Source organism: Neofelis nebulosa, chromosome 12, assembly GCF_028018385.1.
Source record: "Neofelis nebulosa isolate mNeoNeb1 chromosome 12, mNeoNeb1.pri, whole genome shotgun sequence".
NCBI lineage: Eukaryota > Metazoa > Chordata > Mammalia > Carnivora > Felidae > Neofelis > Neofelis nebulosa.
In genome coordinates this window covers 57953785-57977872 of record NC_080793.1, presented here as the reverse complement: position 1 = coordinate 57977872, position 24088 = coordinate 57953785, and the positions used below count along the sequence as shown (strand labels likewise).

The 24088-nt window shown below is 36.7% G+C and overlaps 1 pseudogene; it reads right to left on the bottom strand.

Annotated features, from left to right (window-relative positions):
• Positions 1-666: 666 nt before the first annotated feature.
• On the bottom strand, positions 667-2237 carry LOC131490763 (proteasome subunit alpha type-7-like; annotated as a pseudogene).
• Between the last annotated feature and the right edge of the window lie 21851 nt (positions 2238-24088).

Genomic DNA, 24088 nt, shown 5'->3' with positions numbered 1-24088 from the left:
CATCAAGTTTGAATATTGTGGGGTTGGCCAACAGGGTGAAAATTCTGGTAAGAGTTGATGGTGCAAACTTCAGTCCAAAATGCATACGGCAGGCTAAAATTCTGAAAACTCAGATAGGATTTCTATGTTAGAATGTCGAGGCAGAAATCTTTCTTCTCCAGGAAGCCTCAGTTTTGTTGTTAAGGCCTTCAACTGGTTGATATCCACTCTCATTGCAGAAGGTAATCTGCTTTACTTAAAGTCACCTGATTGTAAATATTGATCACATCTACAAAATACCATCACAACAACATTTGGAGTAGTGTTTGACCAAACAACTGGGCACCTTAGCTCAGTCAAGTTGACGCATAAAATTAGACATCAAACATAATCCTCCTTATAAATAACAAATCTTTCCCTCCCTGTTCAAAGAAATCACTGTGCCGGCACTTCTTCCTCAGTTCAAGAAGTGATCGCTTGCTTTCATTTGTTATAGTTTTACTATCTAAGTACAAACCTCTAAACACTATGATTTAGGTGCAACTGTTTTTGAATTGAATGTGAATGGAATAGTACAGAATGTTTTCAATGTATCTGCTTTTTTGTTTTGTTTTGTTTTTTAACAAATATAGGTGTTTATTTCAGGACATTTGTACAGTAGATACATGGAAAGGAAATGCCTACCTGTCATTTTGAGAATACCCATGATCTGAATTTCAAAAACACCAGGAACAAGATTTTGTCATTATGATGCTTTCTTTGGTTTCCTTCGTTTTCTTCCCTTTTTCCAATTTCAGCAACATATTTCTCAATTTCCTCAGGATTTAAAATTTTGAGGGGTTGATCTCCTCTCAGGACAGCCAGTTCAATGTTTTTGCCGCCAGACAGAACCAGTTCTAGGAGAACCTTGATAAGCAGCTTAAAGGTCAGCTCCTCTGTCTCTATGGCTTTGTGGGTGTAATTCTTCTGTGGAAATCCTCTCACCTATGGCACCCCAGCCTATAGCAGTGACTTTCGAGGCGCAGTACGTCCCCCGAAGGGTCAGTCTGATAGAGTCTGGGGGTGCCGTCTAAGTCAAAACTCACAATCAGGGCAGAGATACCAAAGAGCCTGCACCCTTTGCCCTGAGCTGCCTCAGACTGGCAAAGTAGCCGGCGATGTTCTCCACGGTGACCAGGTCGTCCATGCTCACTTAATGGCTCTGGTACTCTGCCCGGGCCCTGTCGATGACTGTCTTCGCATCGGAGGCGAGCCTTGAAGATGCCATGCAGACGTTGTAACCCAGTGCCCGCTGTCTCCATTGTTTGGCTTTTTTTTTTTTTTTTCTAACATCATTTGTAGGATTAATAATGGAACAGTGCTATATCTGATTTTAAATTTATCATCTTACAATGCACTTTTTATTTGTCCTGTTTTATGATTCTTTCCTTCCCCTTTCTTGCATTCTCTTGATTTGATTATTTTTACTATTCTTTCAATTTTTCCACTTAGTTTGAAAGTTATACGCTCTTTTACTATGAATTGGTCATAGGCTGAAGGTTATACTATGCAAGCTTGACTGATCAAAGTTAATGCTTTTTGGATATTTTACTCCCTTCCATGCATTCATAAACATGATAGTAGTTTAACTATTAGATCTAAAATGAAAACTATCTTTGGTAGGTTTCTACAGAAGCAGATCTTAAGATTAGGTTTCATCTGTTGGTAATGTATTAAAGAAGGGCTTTAGGAGAAACAGCAAAGATGTTTTGGACATAGCAAGGAAACTGAAAGGGGAAAGTCTCACCTGGTAACTCTGGAGTTAAGTAAGCAGTGCCTCAGCTTTACTTTGACCCGTGGAAAGGACATAGGTTTTTATGCGCTAGTGATGAAGAATTTTTGGCTAAGAATTTCAGGGAATCAAGAGTGGAGGTTAACAGACATGGGGGGGGGGAAAAGATCTGGGGGAACAGAATGGAGGACAAACACTGTTGGTTTTATGCATTTCCTCAATTAAAATGCTATCTTCCTATTTTTATTCTAATCCTTTTAAAACCTTATAGTGCATTACCATTACAGACAGTTAGCCAATGCTCACTTATATTTATATATATGACTTTTTTAAATGAAGAGGTTTTTTTTTGTTTGTTTGTTTGTTTGTTTTAGAGTAGTTCACTGCCTTCCTCATTATCAACATCTCCACCAGAATGGTACTTTTTTTTTTTTTTTTTTGATTGGTGAACCTACATTGACATCTCATCTAAACATCCAAAGTCCATTATGACATTATAGCTTGTTCTTGTTGTTGTACATTCTGTGGATTTGGACAAAAGTATAATGAGATATATCCTCCATTATGGTCTCAAATAGATGATTTCCACCGACCCAAAAAACCTCTGTGCTACAGAAGTTCATCACTTACGAGAGGCTATTTCTAGTTTTTCTGATCAGTTTCATTGATCTATTTGTGTATTATTTTGCCAACAGCACATTGTCATGATTACTGTAGCTTTAAGACAAGTCTTGGAGATGGGTAGGGCCAATCTTCCAACTTTGTTCATCTCCAATATTGTGTTGAATATTCTGGGTCTTTTGCCTCAGAGTTAGTCAATATCCACAGAATAACTTGCTGGGATTTTGATGGGGACCGCATTGAATCTAGAGATCAGTTGGGAAGAACTGACATTTTGACAGTATTGAGCCTTCATATTATTGAACATGGAGTATCTCTCCATTTATTTAGGGTTTTTTTTTTTGGCATTCATAAGAGTTTTGTAGTTTTCATCATGCATATTTTGTATACATTTTGTTAGATTTGTACCTAAGTATTTGAATTTTAGGGGATGCTACTGTCCTTGCTAATGCAAGGTGTGATGTTAAAAAACAGTAGTGACCAGAGGCATCCTTGCTTTGTTTCTCATCTTAGTGAGAAAGCTTCAAGTTTCTCACCACTAGTTATGATGTCAGCTACATGCTTTTTAGATATTCTTTTTCAGTGTGAGAAAGTTTGTTGCTATTCCTACTTTACTGACGTTTTTTATTGTGAATGGGTGTTATGTTTGGCAAATGCCTTTTCTGCATCTATTAATATCATTATGTGAGTTTTGTTTTTCAGCCTGTTGGTGTGATGAATCCATTAAAGGATTTTCAAAAGTTGAACAAGCCTTACAAAATTGTCATAAATCCCACTTGGGTCATGTTGTATAATTCTTCATATACATTGTTAGATTCAACTCACTGCTATTTTCTTAAGGATATTTGCATCTATTTTCAGGAGTAATATTGATTTGATTTTTTTTAATATCTTTGATTTTGGTATTAAGTTAATGTTGGCTTCATAGAATGAGTTAGGAAATAGTCCTTCTTCTTCTATCCTGTGAAAGAAATAGTAGAAAATTCGTATATTTTTTTCCCTTGAATCCTTGATAAAATTTAATACTGAACTTATTTGGGCCTAGTACCTTCTGTTTTGGAAGGTTATTAATTATTGAGTCAATATCTTTAAGATATAGGCCTATTCCAGGTGATTGTTTCTTTTTCTTTTTTTTATTCTTTTGATGTTTATTTATTTTTGACAGAGAGACAGAATGTGAGTGGGGGAAGGGCAGAGAGAGAGAGGGAGACAAAACATGAAGCAGTTTCCAGGCTCTGCGCTATCAGTACAGAGCCTGACACAGGGCTCGAACTCACAACCCTGGAGATCATGACCTGAGCTGAAGACAGAAGCTTAACTGACTGAGCCACCCAGGCACTCCCCAGTTGTCTATTTCTTATAAGAGTTTTGGCAGATTGTACTTTTTAAAGAATTTGTCCATTTATGTAGGTTATTACATCTGTGGATATAGAGTATTTGTGGGTATAATATTCGTAGTATTCCTTGATCATCCTCTTAATGTCCATGGGACCTGTAGTAATGGCCTCTCTTTCATTTATGATCTTAACAATTTGTGTACTTTTTTTTCTTTGTTAGTCTGGCCAGAGGCTTGTCAATTTTATTGATCATTTCAAAGAAGTGGGTTTTTGCTTCACTGATTTTTCTCTATTGATTTCCTGTTTAAATTTCAGTGATTCTGTTGTGATTACTTATTTTCTTCTGCTTACTTTGGATTTAGCTTGCTTTTCTTTTTCTAGTTTCTTAAGGGGAATTTAGATACTGATTTTATATCTTTTTTTTTTCTGATATATGTTTTCAGTGTTGGAAACTTCCCTCTAACTACTGCTTTCACTGAATCCCAAATAAATTAATAAGTTGTACTTTCAATTTTCATTTTGTTCAAAATATTTTAAAATTTCTCTTTTGATTGCTTCGTTGACCCATGTCTTACTTTAGTATCACGTTATTTATTCTCCACATATTTGGGGACTTTCCATTTTTCTGTTACTGTTTTCTAGTTAAATTCCACTGTGGTCTGAGAGCAGACATTGTATGATTCCAATTATTTTAAGTTTGTTGAAGTATGTCTTATGGCCCAGAATCTGAGTATCTTGGTGAAAGTATACTTGCTTATTTCTGTTGCTCTCCATTCCTTTCTGCATCTCCAAACTGACAACTGAGATGATTTTTCTTCTTCCTGAAGAAAGCTCAAAATATTCATTTTATGACAGGTTTGCTGACGGTGGATCTTACCAGAATTTGTTTATCTAGAAATGCCATTTTTTCACATCCATTCTTGAATACTATTTTTTGCTGTGTTTAAAACTGGTGGTTGGCAATTATCTCAACCTATGTATTTAAAATATTATCTTCCTGCTGTCTTGCTTCCATTCTGCTATTAGAAGTCATCTAATAGCCTAATGGTTGTTAAATGTGGCTAACTTAAATGCAATCTGTTTTTTTTTTCAATATATGAAATTTATTGTCAAATTGGTTTCCATACAACACCCAGTGCTCATCCCAAAGGTGCGCTCCTCAATACCCTTCACCCACCCTCCCCTCCCTCCCACCTCCCATCAGCCCTCAGTTTGTTCTCAGTTTTGAACAGTCTCTTATGCTTTGGCTCTCTCTCACTCTAACCTCTTTTTTTTTTTCCTTCCCCTCCCCCATGGGTTCCTGTTAAGTTTCTCAGGATCTGAATAAGAGTGAACACATAGGGTATCTGTCTTTCTCTGTATGGCTTAGCATCACACTCTCCAGTTCCATCCACATTGCTACAAAGGGCCATATTTCATTCTTTCTCATTGCCATGTAGTACTCAATTGTGTATATAAACCACAATTTCTTTATCCATTCATCAGTTGATGGACATTTATGCTTTTTCCACAATTTGGCTATTGTTGAGAGTGCTGCTATAAACATTGGGGTACAAGTGCCCCTATGCATCAGCACTCCTATATCCCTTGGATAAATTCCTAGCAGTGCTATTGCTGGGTCATAGGGTAGGTCTATTTTTAATTTTTTGAGGAAACTCCACACAGTTATCCAGAGCAGCTGCACCAGTTTGCATTCCCACCAACAGTGCAAGAGTGTTCCGGTTTCTCCACATCCTCTCCAGCATTTATAGTCTCCTGATTTGTTCATTTTGGCCACTCTGACTGGCATGAGGTGATATCTGAGTGTGGTTTTTATTTGTATTTCCCTGATGAGGAGCGACATTGAGCGTCTTTTCATGTGCCTGTTGGCCATCCAGATGTCTTCTTTAGACATGTGTCTATTGATGTTTTCTGCCCATTTCTTCACTGGATTATTTGTTTTTCGGGTGTGGAGTTTGATGAGCTCTTTATAGATTTTGGATACTAGCCCTTTGTGCCATATGTCATTTGCAAATATCTTCTCCCATTCTGTTGGTTGCCTTTTAGTTTTGTTGATTGTTTCCTTTGCTGTGCAGAAACTTTTTATCTTCATGAGGTCCCAATAGTTCATTTTTGCTTTTAATTCCCTTGCCTTTGGGGATGTGTCAAGTAAGAAATTGCTACAGCTGAGGTCAGAGAGGTCTTTTCCTGCTTTCTCCTCTAGGGTTTTGATGGTTTCCTGTCTCACATTCAAGTCCTTTATCCATTTTGAGTTTATTTTTGTGAATGGTGTGAGAAAGTGATCTACTTTCAACGTTCTGCATGTTGCTGTCCAGTTCTCCAACACCATTTGTGAAAGAGACTGTCTTTTTCCATTGGATGTTCTTTCCTGCCTTGTCAGAGATTAATTGGCTATACTTCTGTGGATACAATTCTGGAGTCTCTATTCTATTCCATTGGTCTATGTGTCTATTTTTGTGCCAATACCATGCTGTCTTGATGATGACAGCTTTGGAGTAGAGGCGAAAGACTGGGATTGTGATGCCTCCCTCTTTGGTCTTCTTCTTCCATATTACTTTGATTATTCAGGGTCTTTTGTGGTTCCATACACATTTTAGGATTGCTTGTTCTAGCTTTGAGAAGAATGCTGGTGCAATTTTGATTGGGATTGCATTGAATGTGTAGATAGCTTTGGGTACTATTGACATTTTGACAATATTTATTCTTCCAATCCATGAGCAGTGAATGTCTTTCCAATTCTTTATATCTTCTTCAATTTCCTTCATAAGCTTTCTATAGTTTTCAGCATACAGATCTTTTACATCTTTGGTTAGATTTATTCCTAGGTATTTTATGCTTCGTGCATTTGTGAATGGGATCAGTTTCTTTAATTGTCTTTCTGTTGCTTCATTATTAGTGTATAAGAATGCAACTGATTTCTGTACATTGATTTTGTATCCTGCAACTTTGCTGAATTCATGTATCAGTCCTAGCACACTTTTGGTGGAGTCTATTGGATTTTCCATGTACAATATCATGTCATCTGCAAAAAGCGAAAGCTTCACTTCATCTTTGCCAATTTTGATGCCTCTGATTTCCTTTTGTTATCTCATTGCTGACACTAGAACTTCCAACACTATGTTAAACAACAGCAGTGAGAGTGGGCATCCCTGTCGTGTTCCTGATCTCAGGGAAAATGCTCTCAGTTTTTCCCCATTGAGGATGATATTAGCTGTGGGCTTTTCATAAATGGTTTTTATGATGTGTAGGTATGTTCCTTCTATCCCGACTTTCTCAAGGGGTTTTATTAAGAAAGGATGCTGAATTTTGTCAAATGCTTTTTCTGCATCGATTGACAGGATCATATGGTTCTTATCTTTTCTTTTATTAATGTGATGTATCACATTGATTGATTTGCGAATGTTGAACCAGCCCTGCATCCCAGGAATGAATCCCACTTGATCATGGTGAATAATTCTTTTTATATGCTGTTGAATTCTATTTGCTAGTATTTTATTGAGAATTTTTGGATCCATATTCATCAGGGATATTGGCCTGTAGTTCTCTTTTTTTACTGGGTCTCTGTCTGGTTTAGGAATCAAAGTAATACTGGCTTCATAGAATGAGTCTGGAAGTTTTTCTTCCCTTTCTATTTCTTGGAATAGCTTGAGAAGGATAGGTATTATCTCTGCTTTAAACGTCTGGTAGAACTCCCCTGGGAAGCCATCTGGTCCTGGATTCTTATTTGTTGGGAGATTTTTGATGACTGATTCAATTTCTTGGCTGGCTATGGGTCTGTTCAAGCTTTCTATTTCCTCCAGTTTGAGTTCTGGAAGTGTGTGGGTGTTTAGTAATTTGTCCATTTCTTCCAGGTTGTCCAGTTTTTTGGCATATAGTTTTTCATAGTATTCCCTGATAACCGCTTGTATTTCTGAGGGATTGTTTGTAATAATTCCATTTTCATTCATGATTTTATCTATTTGGGTCATCTCCCTTTTCTTTTTGAGAAGCCTGGTTAGAAGTGTATCAATTTTGTTTATTTTTTCAAAAAACCAACTCTTGGTTTCGTTAATCTGCTCTACATTTTTTTAGATTCTATATTGTTTATTTCTGCTCTGATCTTTATTATTTCTCTTCTTCTGCTGGGTTTAGGATGTCTTTGCTGTTCTGCTTCTATTTCCTTTAGGTGTGCTGTTAGATTTTGTATTTGGGATTTTTCTTGTTTCTGGAGATAGGCCTGGATTGCAATGTATTTTCCTCTCGGGACTGCCTTCGCTGCATCCCAAAGCATTTGGATTGTTGTATTTTCATTTTCATTTGTTTCCACATATTTTTTAATTTCTTCTCTAATTGCCTGGTTGACCCACTCATTCTTTAGTAGGGTGTTCTTTAACCTCCCTGCTTTTGGAGGTTTTCCAGACTTTTTCCTGTGGTTGATTTCAAGCTTCATAGCATTGTGGTCTGAAAGTGTGCATGGTATGATCTCAATTCTTGTATACTTATGAAGGGCTGTTTTGTGACCCAGTATTTGATCTATCTTGGAGAATGTTCCATGTGCACTCGAGAAGAAAGTATATTCTGTTGCTTTGGGATGCAGAGTTCTAAATATATCTGTCAAGTCCATCTGATCCAATGTATCATTCAGGGCCCTTGTTTCTTTGACCGTGTGTCTAGATGATCTATCCATTTCTGTAAGTGGGGTGTTAAAGTCCCCTGCAATTACCACATTCTGATCAATAAGGTTGCTTATGTTTGTGAGTAATTGTTTTATATATTTGGGGGTTCCCGTATTCAGCGCATAGACATTTATAATTTTTAGCTCTTCCTGGTGGATAGACCCTGTAATTATTATATAATGCCCTTCTTCATCTCTTGTTACAGCCTTTAAAATTTTTTTTTTCAACGTTTTTTATTTATTTTTGGGACAGAGAGAGACAGAGCATGAACAGGGGAGGTGTAGAGAGAGGGAGACACAGAATCGGAAACAGGCTCCAGGCTCCGAGCCATCGGCCCAGAGCCTGACGCGGGGCTCAAACTCACGGACCGCGAGATCGTGACCTGGCTGAAGTCGGACGCTTAACCGACTGCGCCACCCAGGCGCCCCTCTTGTTACAGCCTTTAATTTAAAGTCTAGTTTGTCTGATATAAGTATGGCTATTCCAGCTTTCTTTTGGCTTCCAGTAGCATGATAAATAGTTCTCCATCCCCTCACTCTCAATCTAAAGGTGTCCTCAGGTCTAAAATGAGTCTCTTGTAGACAGCAAATAGATGGGTCTTGTTTTGTTATCCATTCTATACCCTATGTCTTTTCGTTGGCACATTTAATCCATTTACATTCAGTGTTATTATAGAAAGATATGGGTTTAGAGTCATTGTGATGTCTGTATGTTTTATGCTTGTAGCGATGTCTCTGGTACTTTGTCTCACAGGATCCCCCTTAGGATCTCTTGTAGGGCTGGTTTAGTGGTGACGAATTCCTTCAGTTTTTGTTTGTTTGGGAAGACCTTTATCTCTCCTTCTATTCTAAATGACAGACTTGCTGGATAAAGGATTCTCGGCTGCATATTTTTTTCTGTTCATCACATTGTAGATCTCCTGCCATTCCTTTCTGACCTTCCAAGTTTCAGTAGAGAGATCGGTCACGAGTCTTACAGGTCTCCCTTTATATGTTAGAGCACGTTTATCTCTAGCTGCTTTCAGAATTTTCTCTTTAACCTTGTATTTTGCCAGTTTCACTGTGATATGTCGTGCAGAAGATCGATTCAAGTTACGTCTGAAGGGAGTTCTCTGTGCCTCTTGGATTTCAATGCCTTTTTCCTTCCCCAGATCCAGGAAGTTCTCAGTTATTTCTTCAAGTACACCTTCAGCACCTTTCCCTCTCTCTTCCTCCTCTGGAATACCAATTATGCGTAGATTATTTCTCTTTAGTGCATCACTTAGTTCTCTAATTTCCCCCTCATACTCCTGGATTTTTTTTTATCTCTTTTTCTCAGCTTCCTTTTTTCCATAATTTTATCTTCTAGTTCACCTATTCTCTCTTCTGCCTCTTCAATCCGACTGTGGTCATCTCCATATTATTTTGCAGCACATTTTTAGCATTTTTTTAGCTCCTCCTGGCTGTTCCTTAGTCCCTTGATTTCTGTAGTGATAGATTCTCTGCTGTCCTGTATACTGTTTTCAAGCCCAGCGATTAATTTTATGACTATTATTCTAAATTCACTTTCTGTTATATTGTTTAAATCCTTTTTGATCAATTCATTAGTTGTCGTCATTTCCTGGAGATTCTTTTGAGGGGAATTCTTCTGTTTAGTCATTTTGGATAGTCCCTGGAATGGTGCGGAACTGCAGGGCACTCCCCTGTGCTGTCTTGAATAACTTGCATTGGTGGGCGGCCATAGTCAGATCTGTTGTCTGCCCTCAGCCCACCACTGGGGCCACAGTCATACTGGTGTGTACCTTCTCTTCCCCTCTCCTAGGGGCGGGATTCACTGTGGGGTGGCGTGGCTCCTCTGGGCTACTTGCACACTGCCAGGCTTGTGGTGCTGGGGATCTAGGTTATTAGCTTGGTTGGATCCGCAAGTTACACAGGGGTGGGAGGGGCAGGCTCAGTTCACTTTTCCTTTGGTGATCTGTTTCAGGAGGGGCCCTGCGGCACCAGGAGTGAGTCAGACCCGCCGCCAGAGAGATGGATCAGCAGAAGCAGAGCCTTGGGTGTTTGTGCAGTGCAAGCAAGTTACCTGACAGGAACTGGTTCCCTTTGGGATTTTGGCTGGGGGATAGACGCGGGAGATGGCCTTGGCAAGCGCCTTTGTTCCCCGCCAAGCTTAGCTCTGTCTTCCGGGGCTCCACAGCTCTCCTTCCCATTGTCTTCCAGGCCTCCTGCTCTCTGAGCAGAGCTGTTAACTTATAACATTCCAGATGTTAAGTCCCGCTTGCTGTCCGAACACATTCCATCCAGCCCCTCCACTTTTGCAAGCCAGACTCGGGGGCTCTGCTTTGCCGGAGGGCTGCCCTTCTACCCAGGCTCCCTCCTGCCAGTCCATTGAGCGCACACCGCTTCTCCGCCCTTCCTACCCCCTTCCGTGGGCCTCTCATCTGCTCTTGGCTCCAGAGAAATCATTCTGCTAGTCTTCTGGCAGTTTTCTGGGTTATTTAGGCAGGTGTAGGTGGAATCTAAGTGATCAGCAGGACACGGTGAGCCCAGCTTGCTCCTACGCTGCCATCATCCTTTCTTCAAGCCAAATGTAATCTGTTCTAAATTTCTCTTTGTGTATGATTTCTTTAGGTTCATATAATGTTTTTGTATATAGATTTTACTTATTGCTTTGGTATTCATTTGGCTTCTTGAATCTACAGATGCTGTATTTTATCAATTAGAGGAAACTCCCATGAATTAAAAAAAAAATTGGTTCTTCCACATTTTTTTCCATTTCTGCTGACTCCAAATAAATATGTGTTATATTTTCTCACTAGATTTTCCATGCTTCTTCCTTCGTCACAATTTTTCAATCGTTTTGTTCCTGTGTGTTTAAATCTGGAATTTTTTTTATTCGAACACTGCTATTAATCGTACTTATTGAGTTCTTAGTCTTGATTAGTGTATATTCTATTTTTACAATTTGTAGTTGGCTCTTTTGCAAATATGCAATGCATGTTTATATTTTCTAGTGTCTTGGTGACATTTTTAAATTCAACTTATCTCCCCAATAGAAAGAATGTCCTTTACTACAAAGTATTTTAGTGAGCTCCTATCAGCTGTTAATAATTTCTCTTGGTTCTCAGACACAATGATTTACTTTATTTCATGCCTAGATTATTTTAAATGTGTATTAGGCACTGTATTTTAGAAGTTTTTGTGACACATTTTGAGAACAAGAAAAATAATACGTTTCTTCAGGAGAATTTTCTTTTGCACTAAAGCCATATGATGGAATGAGTAATCTAAAATCACTGTAAGCCAATTTCACAACTTGAAATTTCCTGAACTATCAAAGTGTTTTGAAGTCAGGATTCTGTGTCTGCAAGACCTACTTCAATTCTGCTTTAAGTTTACTTCAGGGAGCAGCTGTGCAGTTTATATAATTACGTATAAGTAGAGGATTGTTTACCAGATTCCCACCTTATCTTGGACTTCAACTTTTGCGTTTCATCTCAAAGCTCTCAAAATTGTTTCTCCGTCTTAGCCCATAGCAAAAGCAGCTTTATTTTATTATTGTTATTATGTTGTATTTCCTGTTTATTTTTCTATGAGATGTCCATTGTTAGCTATTTTGTTGAATTTTTAAGAAAGTTTATATTTTTGTTTTAATGGTTACTATTATACTTACAGCTTCTTTAAACTCTTGGTCCTCTGTTTATTATTTTTTGTTTTGTTTTAAGTTTAGTTGACACACAATGTTACATTAGTTTCAGGTGTACAAGTAGTGATTGGAGAGGTTTATACATTATGCTGTATTCACAAGTGTAGGTACCATCTCTCCCCATACATTACTATTACAGTATAATTGACTATATTCCTTATGCTGTGCCTTAATCCTGTGACTTATTTATGCCATAACTGGAAGCCTGTATTTCCCACCCACTTTCACCCATTTGCCCAACCTCTTACACCTCTGGCAACCCTAAGTTTGTTCTCTGTAGTTATAGCTCTGATTCTCCTTTTTGTTTGTTCATTTTTTTTTTAATTTTTTGATTCTACATGAGTAAAATCACATGGTATTTTTTTCTTTCTCAGTCTGACTTATTTCACTTAGCATAGTACCCTCCATGCACATTCTTACCTTTTTTATGATATTCGTCTATCAATGGTCACTTACATTGCTTCCATACCTTAGCCATTATAAATAGTGCTGCAGTTAAGATAAGAGTGCATATCTTTTTGAATTAGTATTCTTGTTTTCTTTGGATAAATAATAGTGGAATTATTAGATCCTATGGCATTTATATTTTTTTAATTTTTTGAGAAATTTCCATAATATTTTTCACAGTGGCTATATTAATTTAGCAAAAACAACATTAAAAGCCAGCTTTAGCTTGGGGCACCGGGGTGGCTCAGTTAGTTAAGCATCTGACTTTGGCTCAGGTCATGATCTCATGGTTTGTGGTTTCAAACCCCATGTCAGGCTCTGTGCTGACAACTCAGAACCTGGAACTTTCTTCAAATTCTCTGTCTCCCTCTCTCTCTCTGCCCCTCCCCCTCTTGCACTCTGTTTCTCTCAGTCTCAAAAATAAATAAACACTATTTTTTTTTAAAAAGCTGGCTTAAGCTCCTGAATTTTGTCTTTTTCTGGATTTTGATATATACATATAAAAATGTATGTGTGTGTAAATTTGTATATGCATGTATACACATAATTTTATATTTAAATGTATATATTTTTTATATATTTATGCTCACATATATAAATTTTAGTAGCATTCTCAATTTTCCAGTATGAAGATTATTCTGAATTACTGTACTTCCATTACTGAGTTTTATACTTACGGACACTTATTAATAATACTTAGAAGGTTTGGCAAATGTCTTTGGAAGTGGCACCTCAGACAGTGTTCTAAAGAATTTTTTTCCCACTGAAATCACTCAAGAACTTTATGCAACTAAATTGTCTATATACATGCTTTATGGTTATAATCTCTGTCACCATTAAATGGAACTTACATTTTTGGAAGTAATTGTTACATAGATCTAAAAGTGTCATCTTAATAATTTTAGGGTGTTAAAATAATGCATAAATTATTCAATGCATAAGTGAATGCCAACATTACCGCTGGCATGAGAACACGACTTTGGACTCTATTTTCCAATGGAAAAATAAAAAGATAGAAATAAAGTATTTTGAAAATAAAAAAAAAAAAGATTTAAACAAAGGGAATGCAAATTGGTAAGTTATTGAAAGCTCGTCTCTCTACCTTGCACATCTGGCGGGCATCTGGTATATAAAGAATGTCATGGATAAACAAACGGAGTATAGGATTTTATAATGTTTTCAAAATTATAAGGTCCAGGCACCGGGGTAGCTCAGTTGGTTAAGTGTTGGATTCTTGATTTCAGCTCTGGTCATGATCTCAGAATTCATAAGATCGGGCCCTGTGAAAAGTTCCATGTGCTGACAGCATGGAGCATTTTTGGGATTCTATCCCTCCCTCTCTCTCTGCCCCTACCCAGCTTGCTTTCTCTCTCTCTCTCTCTCCCTCAAAGTAGATGAATGAACCTAAAAAATTCATAAGGTCAAATATGAATTCATTATTACAGAAATGGAAGAAAACATATAACATGTTTATAAAGTCAAAATATTTCCTGCTAATTTACTGAGAAATAGAAATTATATGCTTTCTAATAAGCACAGAAAAATAAACATCATTATTAGTATCCATAACAATAAACATGAACTAAAAGTACCTTGTTCAAAGGTTATTTTAAGGTAGTACATGATATATTTATGCAAAGTGATACATTTTAGCTAATCAGTTTATAATTCTATAATCATATAATTCAGGTTCTGGTCCTGGTTGTAACTTTACTGTGGATACTATTTAAATCTATTTCCTATTTTTCCTGATGCTTAAAGGCAATTTAATGAAATAATGATATATAAAGTATAAGTCATTTTATAATAAATAAAATGACTATGTTTTAACAACCAATGAAGAGCGGTGCCTGGGTGGTTCAGTCAGTTAAGCATCCAACTCTTGATTTTGGCTAAGGTTATGATCGCAGGGTCATGAAATTGAGCCCCACATCGGGGTCCATGCTGGACATGGAACCTGCTTGAGAGTCTCTCTCTCTCTCTCTCTCTCTCTGTCTCTCTCTCAAAAACTAAGTAAATATCAATGAATAAATTAATCCATTCTCCTTATCAATGTCCTATGTCATTCCCAAATACCTTCCTCTGAAGTAGCTTGAGCTTGCTGTATATCTCATCATTTCATCAACTATACATTTAAAATATATTTTCACAACATACATGTATTTACAAACAATATATATTATAGCTTTCTATGTTTTTAAAAATATGCAATTGATACTGTCACAAGTTATATTTCAACCTTATTTTCTCCTTCATATCAGTTGTTTTTTAAAATCCAATCATGCTAGGGGCGCCTGGGTGGCTCAGTCGGTTAAGCGTCTGACTTCAGCTCAGGTCACGATCTCACGGTCTGTGAGTTTGAGCCCCGCATCGGGCTCTGGGCTGATGGCTCAGAGCCTGGAGCCTGCTTCCGATTCTGTGTTTCCCTCTCTCTCTGCCCCTCTCCTGTTCATGCTCTGTCTCTCTCTGTCTAAAAAATAAATAAACGTTAAAAAAAAAATTTTAAATCTAATCATGCTAATGTCACTTTCCAGCAAACTAGATACCTATCAGTGAAAACAATTGCTATTTTCACTGTCAATGAAAATAACTAATAATGATAGATAAAACAAAATGAATAAAAGAAAACAACAACAATAAAACTTCAAGTGTGTATATTCTGGCAAGATATTTAGAAATCCTGACTTAAAAAAAAAATAAAGCAAGAGTCTAGACCTTTAATCAGAATACTGAAACCATTTTTCATTTGTAACGCATTTGCCTAACCCTAGTGAGCACAATGATAACTTTTAGGCATGAAAGACCAAAGAAGATAGGAATATTAAGCCTTGATCCCAGTTAGGGTAGTTAGCAAGTCCAGCTGGGAAGCAACTGCATGAAGTTGATTGAGTCCTCAAAGGACTATGCATTCAGCTGAGAATTATTTTATTTTATTTTATTTTTTTAATTTTTTTTTTAACGTTTATTTATTTTTGAGACAGAGAGAGACAGAGCATGATGGGGGAGGGTCAGAGAGAGGGAGACACAGAATCTGAAACAGGCTCCAGGCTCTGAGCTGTCAGCACAGAGCCCAACACGGAGCTCGAATTCACGGACTGTGAGATCATGATCTGAGCTGAAGTCGGCTGTTTAACCCACTGAGCCACCCAGGCGCCCCCATGCTGAGAATAATTTTAAATTAAATTACCACTTAACCGTTTACTATGAGGAAGGACAATGATAGTTGCACTTCTAGAGCTGTGGTTAAGAGGGCAGATATAATCTCTCTCTCTCTCTCTCTCTCTCTCTCTCTATATATATATATAGTTTTCTAAAAATTTGCACTCATCATACAATGTACATATTAGTAGTGTCAATCCATAGTTCCTTGATATTATGAACACCTGAAAAATATCTAAAGCCAAAATTCTATTTCAAAATAGAATCAACAGGGGGCGCCTGGGTGGCGCAGTCGGTTAAGCATCCGACTTCAGCCAGGTCCCGATCTCGCGGTCCGTGAGTTCAAGCCCCGCGTCGGGCTCTGGGCTGATGGCTTGGAGCCTGGAGCCTGTTTCCGATTCTGTGTCTCCCTCTCTCTCTGCCCCTCCCCCGTTCATGCTCTGTCTCTCTCTGTCCCAAAAATAAATAAAAAACGTTGAAAAAAAAAAAAGCTTTTCAAAAAAACAAAACAAAACAAAACACAAAACAAAATAGAATCAACAGTAGAATGCTTGCAAATAGTAAGCACAAGCTAAATTTAATATTTTCAGGAAATATCACCTTTTCCAAAGCTTAATAAATGTCACCAACACCCCCAATAAATATGAAATAATCTTCCCAAAATCACAACATGAAAATAAAAAAATACTATAAAATGTCAGACAGCAGTATCAAATCACCAAGATCTCAGCTATTTGAATTATAAGACATAAAATAAAAATTATTAGTCAAATATTTAATGAAATGTAAGTAGGGATTAAACTGTAAGTGAGGAGAAAGAGACTATAAAACATTAATAAATAAATTTACAAATTATAAAATAGAACTATACATTTCTTAAATAATTAAAAATTAATGGATTTAGGGGTGCTTGGGTGGCTCAGTTGGTTAACTGACTGACTGGTGGTTTCAACTCAGGTCATGATCTCACAGTTCCTGAGTTCGAGCCTGACATTGGACTCTGGGTTGATGGTGTGGAGCCTGCTTAGAATTCTCTCTCCCTCTCTCTCTGTCCTTTCCTGCATGTGTTCTCTTTCTCTGTCTCAAAATAAATAAATAAAACTTAAAAAAAAAAAAGCTAATGGATTTAAATGAGAGTTTTGATATAATTGAAAGGAGAATTAAACTATAAAACCACAAAATGGAAACAGACAATAATTTATAATTTCTAAAATACATGTAATCAGAGTTATGGAGTAAAGAAGAGAATGGAAAAGAAATATTCCATGAGATAACAGCTGAGAATTTTCCAAAACTAAGAAAAGCCAACAATTCTTTTCTTTTTTTTTTAATTTTTAATGTTTATTTTTGAGAGAGACAGAGAGAGAGAGACAGAGTGCTAGCAGGGGAGGGGCAGAGAGAGAGGGAGACACAGAATTTGAAGCAGGCTCCAGGCTCTGAGCTGTCAGCACAGAGCCCGACATGGGGACTGAACTCATAAACCATGAGATCATGACCTGAGCCAATGTCGGACACTTAACTGACTGAGCCACCCAGGTCTCCCAAGCCAATGATTCTTTAATTGCAGAAGCCCAATGAATTAATTCAACTAAGATAAATAAAAGTAATAATAATTCTACTTCATTCAGAATTGTGAAACTCAAAACAACAAAGAATAGACAATGTTCATTTAAAATAGTTCAACAGAAAATAGATTAAATTTTTTTTAGTGACTTTTTTTTAAAGGGTTAATGTCAAAACAAAAATTGCACCAAAGTTGGATAGGTAAGGAAGACTTTATTCACTGTTATTTCAAAAAGAGAGAGAGATCAGAATGAAGTATGAATTTAACTCTGATGAACCAAAAGAAACACTGCTGTTTTGTAAGAGTTGGGATGAAAAGAGGAACATGGACCATCTGTGTTTGCTAAGTGACTGTACGCAAAGTAAACTTCCTCATATTTCCATGATAGGAGGTAGGGTTACAATGTGGAGTAACTTGCCAGCTGAAATCAGATTCCTATCCTTTCACAGAAACCTAGAGGTTATCCTTGATGATTATATTTTAAAGTGATGGTTCCCAAGTCCTTACGAAATACACTCCTGGGTGGTAAAATTGGCAGGTGGCCTTCAAACAGTTTTATATCTCAAAGGAGGTAGGTGAAGAATTTACTATAAGTTTTCTAAAGTAAATTCTTTTTAAAAAGGCAAGTGAGGGGCTATAGTTAGGAAGAAGCCCATCTAAAATTTAGCTGAGAGCAACCTGAAAGCAATCTTTGTCATACATTTATATTCTGGATTAATGTGAAAAACAAAACCTTAATGTTTTTGAAAGTTAAAAAAGAGAATCTTTATGATGCTGTGGCATGGAAGGAATTTTTAAGAAGATGTAAGAGCACAAACCACTTTAAACAAAAAATTAAGAAATTGATAAATCAAAATACATTAAGAAATTCTGTTCATCAGCAGTCACCATAAAGAAAGCCAAATTACACACTACCAACAGAGAATAGAATTCCACCATATATAACCTATCAAGAATTTTCACCCAGCTGTGAAGGATTTCAAATATCTGTAGAATAAACTCAAACAGATCAAAGTAAAATGGCAAAAAGATATAAACCTTCCCAGAAGAATAAATAGGAATTACAATAAATATGGGAAAAGATGCTCAACCTTAATAGCTATCCCAGAAATGTAATTAAAACTAAAATGAGGCAATATGGACCTAATAAAAGAATTTTAAAAAGTAAAAACTTTTTTAGTCTCTAATATTAGCATGAATATGTACTCCACTGCTGTTGGATATAATCCCTGTAGGAGACAGTTTGACATTAGTTTCTAATGTTAAAGGTACACATGCTCTAAGATCCAGCAGTTCTCCTCAGAATGAATATCCTAAGGATACCTTTCATATGTGCACCAGCACAGTTTTACATGAATTACTGGCAGAGCCATTTATGAACACAGTAAATTTTTAATGATATATCCTATGGAGAGTAGGGACAATAAATAAATAAATAACACCAAAAACAATTCCCTAAAGAATACAAGTGTGTTAGATTAAATATATGTGTGTATTATGTGTGTGTGTGTATATATATATATATATACACACACATATATATCTCAAAAATATATAAAAACTTATACAATATATATTATAATCCAAAATATATAAATGTATAAAGAACTTATAAAACTAAACTCCCCCATAAAAATAAATTAATTAAAAAATGGGCAGAAGACATGAATAGACATTTTTCCAAAGAAGACATACAGATGCCCAATGGACACATGAAAAGATGATCAACATCACTCATCATCAGGAAAATACAAATCAAAACTATAATGAGATATCACCTCACATCCATAAGAATGACTAAAATTAACAACATGGTGTTCATTAGGATTTGGAGAAAGGATGTGGAGAAATGCACTCCCTGTTGGTGAGAATATAAACTGGTGCAGCCATTCTGGAAAACAGTGGTAAAGAAGTGTTGAATCACTAAATTATACACCTGAAACTAATATTATGTTAACTAACTGGAATTTAAATAAAAACACATATATGCAGATGTTACATATCTATATATCCATATCTGTACATGTATAGATATGGATATATAACATCCACAGTGAGTTTCAGAAATTTTAAATATTTATCAAAAATTATAAGTCAAACACATCAACTCAGAATTCATATTGACAATAGAAAACCATATGGATTAGGAAAATATATGTCACATTTACTCCCATCTTTGTATCTTTCCTACTAACATCTTTCTATTCTAAATTTTTTTGAATGTTTATTTATTTTGGGGAGAAAGAGAGACAGAACATGAGCAGGGGAGGGGTAGAGAGAGAGGGAGACACAGAATCCTAAGCAGGCTCCAGGCTCTGAGCTGTCAGCACAGAGCCTGACGCGGGGCTCGAACTCACGAGACATGAGATCACAACCTTTGCCAAATCAGCTCTCAACCTACTGAGCCAGCCAGGTGCCCCTAACATCTTTCCTATTCTAAAGTGATGCTGAAAGATGACTTGAAAGAAGAGGAAAACTGACATTAATTGATCACAGAAGAACTATTTATATAATTTAGGTAAATCAGAGTCCTTTGAAATTCAGTGAAAAGAAGGAATAAAAATAACTGAGTTTTGAAGAAAGATTAATAATTAATCACTACAGTCTAAATTGAATGAGAAAGTCATGGGCTGTCCAAAATAAAAGAAAATATATAGATGGTAGTTCCAAAACTTTGTGGATATATCACAGAGGCTGCTAAAACAGATATTAGCTCAATGTTTTAAATTGTGTTAATATGGGGGCGCCTGGGTGGCTCAGTCGGTTAAGCGGCCGACTTCGGCCCAGGTCATGATCTCGCGGTCCGTGAGTTCGAGCCCCGTGTCGGGTTCTGTGCTGACAGCTCAGAGCCTGGAGCCTGTTTCAGATTCTGTGTCTCCCTCTCTCTGACCCTCCCCTGTTCATGCTCTGTCTCTCTCTGTCTCAAAAATAAATAAAACGTTAAAAAAAATTGTGTTAATATGTAATATTTATATGGGTATTGGAAATCAGGAGACTTGGATAGTAGATGTAAATCTACTTCAGGAAATGTATTTCAGTCCCCATTGCAATCAGCCTGTGGAGTGAGGGGGGTTCTAGGGATGCAAGATCTAGGGCAGAGGGAAAACCAGATAATTTCTTTCCATGGGTGGGTAGGAATTACTTTACATTTCCTGGGGTAAGATAATGGGGACATAATAGGACCTCAAACAAGATGGAAAACGAATGACCCCACTGCTGTAGAGTGACACAGCCGGACACTTAGAGCATCCACAATAGCACTGAGTTTGATGAGACTCTCTGAGTCTTTCAATGACTTGGGCCACAAAAAATAAACAAAACAAAACAAAACAAAAAATCACAAACCAACCAACAAATAAAATGTACAGCAGTGATAATTAGGGAAGAAGAGACTAGTTGGCTTGCAGATCATTTCCAGAGGTGAGAAACGAAGAAAGAAAAAAGAGATAGATTGAGAGACAGAGAGAGGAAAGGAAAAGAAAGAAGATAGGAAGGGAGATAAGGAAGGAAGGAAGGAAGGAAGGAAGGAAGGAAGGAAGGAAGGAAGGAAGGAAAGCAGAAAGAGAAAAAGGAGGAAGGTAAAGAAAGAAAAGAAGGAAGAGAGGAAAACATTCATAAGATCTCTATTGTGGTGGTTTAAGAGAGTATGTAATCTACCTCAAGGAAATTAGAATATAAGGGGTTGGGGGGGGCATCCCATGATTTTACTAATGAACATACAGTGCCAGATAAGAAGATGGTGCTAATGATAATAGGACATAATGAGTGAATCTCACGTTCCAGTTGATAAGGCACATAATGATTGTTCTCAACTTAATTCTTTAAACAACTATAAGATACATATAAGAAGTGCTACTGCCATTTTAAAGGTAAGATAATTGAAGTAAAAATTATATTATTTGTCCAAGTCCACACAGTCATACCAGCTGGAGATGGAATTGGAAACTGTGTTGCACGACTATGGAAGGTGAACTTGTAAGCATAATACAATAAAAGTAACTATAAAATTAAGAACTACTCTTACCTTTTTCGGGATGCTGGAGTCAGGGAAACGTGGGATATAATGTGTGCAATGGACATGGATGGTAGGACAGCTAAGAGTTTGTTCCATTAGTAGACATGAGTCTAGTATTTAAATGCATGCCAATAGAAGCTTCTGTAGTACATAGTGAATAAATATTATCAAACAATATGGTTATCATAATTTTGTAAGCATAGATATTAACACCTTAATTAAAATACTTATTTGGTAAAAGCATAAAGCCCTGTGTACTTTCTAGATGTCACACTCTGAATCTCAACAGTTTCCTTATGCTCATAGCCCGCTTCTCTGGACTGCTAATGTAAGAAGCTTGTGTGAGGTGCATGTTGGAAAAGAGAGAGGCTTTGGGTTTTTTTTTTTGTTTTTTTTTTGTTTTTTTTTTTAGACTCTTAAATTTCTCTGACCTTTTCAATGGATTTCTTCCTTTTTCTAATGAATCAATGAAATCTTACCAGGATTCTCAAAGTCTATTAAGTGAAACAATTAATTTTGCATTATCGCACTACACAATATATTATTAGCAGTCATTTCCCACAAACAACCTGGCAGTATGAATGAGAGAATTTCACTGTAAACCTCCATTCCCTCTATCCAATAGCATTTCTGCCTGACTCAGCAGAATAGACACAAATTTTCTAGTAAATGTTCTTGAATGGGGAGTAGTCACTCCATAAAAATGTCAGCATTCCAAATTTCTGTGACATTGCTGATCACCATTTTTCAGTTGCTAGAAGGTTTATTACAATCTTTTTATCTTTAAGAAAATCCAATAATGCAATTATCATACAGCTTATTTCACTAGAGAATCGCTTAAGAGGTAGTCTGTCTATAGATGATCAATTATAAGTAGTTACATAAACTTTTTTAAAATTTTTTTTTCAACGTTTTTTATTTATTTTTGGGACAGAGAGAGACAGAGCATGAACGGGGGAGGGGCAGAGAGAGAGGGAGACACAGAATCGGAAACAGGCTCCAGGCTCCGAGCCATCGGCCCAGAGCCCGACGCGGGGCTCGAACTCACGGACCGCGAGATCGTGACCTGGCTGAAGTCGGACGCTTAACCGACTGCGCCACCCAGGCGCCCCTACATAAACTTTTTTAAAAGTTATAACTTGGTGGCACAAAGAAAATATTTAACTTCTTTTTTTTTTTTTTTACTTCCTTACCTCCAAGGGAATCTTCACTTACCTTTGTCAGATTCAGCTCTTGTTTAAAACATTTTAATTTTTTAAATGTTTATTTATTTTTGACAGACAGAGAGAGAGGGCAGAGAGAGCGCGAGACACAAAATCCGAAGCAGGCTCCAGGCTCCAAACTCACAAGCCATGAGATCATGACCTGAGCCGTAGTCGGAGGTTTAACCGACTGCCCACCCAGGCGCCCCCAAAACATTTTAAATCTGTGAAGGGATACTAATCAATTTCAACACCTTCTTGAGAAGAGAAGTGTCAAAAAAATCCATACAGAAATTATTCTCACTTTAGGAGCAACTCCTATTGCTAGTATCTTCCATAGTAGCTACTACTACTAAATCAAAATGAATTGACCCTAGACAGTTTTAAAAGCATGTGCATACAATATGTCATATGTTCCACAAAGTGCATGACATTCCCAGTGTGGGATTCTTCCAGCTCTTTATGTGAGGACAAGTACAGAAGGAAGGAAAGGAAAAGGATGATGTAGAGAGATAAGAAATTCAAGAAAAACGATAAATGAGGTAAGTGTCTCTAAGGATTTCTCATTCCCTTTTTTTTAGAAGTTTACACTCCTGTGCTTAAAAAAAAATCTATGAAGACATTTTGAAAACTTTAATTACAATTTTGTATCATTTTTTCTATCGCAGGGCAGACTAGACAAATTATTTATTCATGATGATCTGCTTTTCACCTTCTGTAATCTGAAAAGCATGCTCATCAGTTGTTAAGAAAGGGAATATTTAGAATCTTGGGCGAAGAGCTTATTCTTCAATGTGGTGTACACGTCAGCACCTGTGTGTGATCTTGAAACAAAATGGAAATTTCTTACAACAGACAAATCTTACACCTAACAGAAAGATATGAGAAGGTAGAGGACTTCAATTATTGGAGTTTCAAGATGAATGAGAAGTGTGACTGCTCTTGAGTGCCCTGGAGGTGGATGATAATATTTCAAACACAAGGATATCAATGAAAAAGAGAAGGAAAGATGGAAACCATTAAAAGACTGCTTGAGGTAGCATCTATAGCTCACCATGGAAATGAAAGATGAAAAAATATAACAGAGAACTCTAGGACAGTGAACTTGTCACACACAAAAAAAAGTACAGAAGATATACTTACTTTCTAACAGTTATAGTAGAAAAAAGAACTGGGGATAAGAGAAATTTTGCAAAAGGGAATAAGAGGTCTTATATATTTGCTAGGTCCAGAGGAAAAAGAGATCAGGGAAATATTAAAACTCTGGGGACAGATTAATAATATTTGTGAACCAAACATTTCCTATAACCAGAAGCTATCACTTTATAACTTTCAAATGAATTTTAAAATATACCCTTTATAACAAATTTTTTCAAGCATCAGATTTATAACTTAAAAAAATGATACCGTATGTCCTTACATTTCCTCCCTTCCAAAATATCTCACTGAAATAATGTCAATTATGTACAGAGAGGAATAAATATATACCAGAACTGATAACTGAAGGTGACTTGGGTTATTGGGGACCAACAGCAGATATATTTGTTAAGAACAGAGTGGGAGAGATAGAAGAGGAAAGAAGATAAGCCAAAATAAAAAAAACAAACAAACAAAAAAAAACATTGCAACTAAAATATATACTTAATAAGGCAGC